Here is a 2,372-nt window from a genome sequence, read left to right as displayed (position 1 = left end):
ACCTTATTCTAAATCCCTAATCCTACCCAATACCTACATTTAACAACTACCTTACTAACTATCAATAAGCAGCAAATTAGGAATTTATTGAGGAAAATTTCGTAGTTAATAATGAATAAGTGTTCCCTATTCTAAAGTGTTACCATACTTAACATTCTAAAATGACAAAATCTGGGCTGTCCAAACTCGGTCCTGGAGGGCCAGTGTCCTGCAGAGTTTAGCTCCAACCCTAATTAAACACACCTGAACCAGCGAATCAAGCTCTTACTAGGCATAGAAACGTCCAGTCAGGTGTGTTGAGGCAAGTTGGAGCTAAACTCTGCAGGACACCGGTCCTCCAGGACCGAGTTTGGACAGCCCTGGTCAAAATGTACTGCAGAGCATTTTACATCCAGTAGAGGGCGATATGGTGTAGCATAATGACTGTGCGCTATCCAGGCTACTAAAAATATAGCTTATAATTGGCAAAGTGAAGGCTCAAGACAGTGCAAGAAAGGATGACAGCCAGAATCACAAACGATCCAAGTCTGTTAAAAGTATGGTAGAGGTAAAGTGATTATCTGGCAATATCTGTGAATAGCTTGGGTCTATTCATATTAGAAACAACAGGACTATATGTAAACTCTAATGCCATGAGAAGATGCGCATACATCCATCTCGCGCATGTACAGTCTTCTGCTATCTTCATCCATTAGCCGCTTTTCCACTGGCCAGTGCGAGCCGGGGCTTACAGCGAGCCGGGCGGGGCTAATAGCCTTGGACCTCAAGCTCAGAGGCCGAAATCACGCCACGTTTCCACTGTCGGGCCAGTAGCCTCACGGCAGTCCTGTAAAACCCGCCCTAAACACGTCTTCCCTGGACTACGTCACACAATAAAAAGTTCCACCAGCGAGAGGGAGATGAATGAAATAAATCGCTAAACAAATATATCAGAAGCTGTCGTTTAGTCTTTATTTACAAACTTGGACACCACACGCGGCTATTGACTGACCACGAACAGGAAATAGAACTTACTTGCAGGCATTTTTGATTCGTTAATGTCTTGCTGTTTTTTTTTTCTTTGAACAATTACATTTTGGGCTAAAAGTGTGTTGTAACGCATGCATGAGTAAAATATTACTGGAAATTGATTAGTAATGCCTTACACTACTGCGTTACAGCAAAAATTAATCAGTTACTGTAATGCATTACTTTTGTAACGCATTACTCCCAACACTGTGGGTGAGTAAGACAAGCATGACTCATTACAGTGAGCAGAATTTCATGAATGACTGAATCGCCAGACCGATTTATCTCCAAACTGTGGGCTCAACCCATGTCTATTCTCAGTTATGAAAGAGTGTGGAATAACCAAAAGGAAGAAAGGAAAGAGATGTCTCAACCCAGAAAAGGGAGTTTGGCCTTTAAATTAGCACACTGTTAAAAACGGGTAGTGTCTTTGTTAATTTAAGGATTAATTTCTACTGACCCTTAAAAAATATTTTTGTAATATGTAATCTGGTTGATTCACATTAAATTTAATTTTTGACTTGGAAAAAAAAAGGTTGAGATGTTACGTCAAAATAATAACTTTAATAACAAGAATAAGAATAAGAATAAAATGAGTTGTTGTAATATGCCTATATGTCATTTCATGCTCATGTAAGAAAGACGGTGGTAGTGTTTTGGAACTCTTAAATTATTTGTGAAAATACATTTTAATTAGAATTAAATGTGATTTACCATAGCCATCCAGATCCAGTCCGTATCCAGATCAGATGATTACTGCAGTCACCTCGATCCAGTCCAGATGGTGGATCAGCACCTAGAGATGACCTTTATGTCAGCGGTGACCATGTTAACTAGAGGAACCCTAGAGACTGATATCCTGTGAAGACCTCGTCGGCCATCGGCTCAAGACCACGAGAACCAGACGAGTCCTCTGCACAATCTGACTTGTGTTGCAGCCTGGAATTAAGCACACCATGCTGGTTTTGTCTGGCCAGAGGAGAACTGGCCCCCTGACTGATACTGGTTTCTCCCAAGGATTTTTTTCTCCATTTTTGTCACAGACGGAGTTTTGATTCCTTGCTACAGTGCCTTTCTCTTGCTTAGTTGGGGACACAATTTCTGGCAACATTGTTGACTTGACTGCACAGACGCTATTTGAAGAGAACTGAACTGAGCTGGACGATGACATCACTGAATCAACAATGAACTAACTGTAACTGATAAACTGACTGTTTTCTATTGTCTTGCATTATCAGCACACGTTTTTCCTGGTTAACACTATAAAACTGCTTTGACACAATGTAAGGGCTATATAAATAAAGGTGACTTGACGACTTAATGAGATTAAAAAAGAAAACAGTAACAATAACTTCTGATCAAGA

General features: G+C 40.3%; 1 long non-coding RNA gene across 1 annotated transcript; it reads left to right on the top strand.

Annotated features, from left to right (window-relative positions):
• The first annotated feature begins 470 nt into the window (after positions 1–470).
• LOC107704088 (uncharacterized) lies at positions 471–2,002 on the top strand. Its single transcript, XR_001635906.1, has 3 exons — positions 471–541; positions 1,088–1,090; positions 1,991–2,002. It is a non-coding gene; the product is annotated as an uncharacterized LOC107704088 (long non-coding RNA).
• The last annotated feature ends 370 nt before the right edge of the window (positions 2,003–2,372 follow it).

This window comes from Sinocyclocheilus anshuiensis, unplaced genomic scaffold (genome assembly GCF_001515605.1).
Source record: "Sinocyclocheilus anshuiensis isolate Anshui unplaced genomic scaffold, SAMN03320099.WGS_v1.1 scaffold1272, whole genome shotgun sequence".
Classification (NCBI taxonomy): Eukaryota; Metazoa; Chordata; class Actinopteri; order Cypriniformes; family Cyprinidae; genus Sinocyclocheilus; species Sinocyclocheilus anshuiensis.
This window is presented reverse-complemented; position numbering and strand designations above follow the sequence as displayed.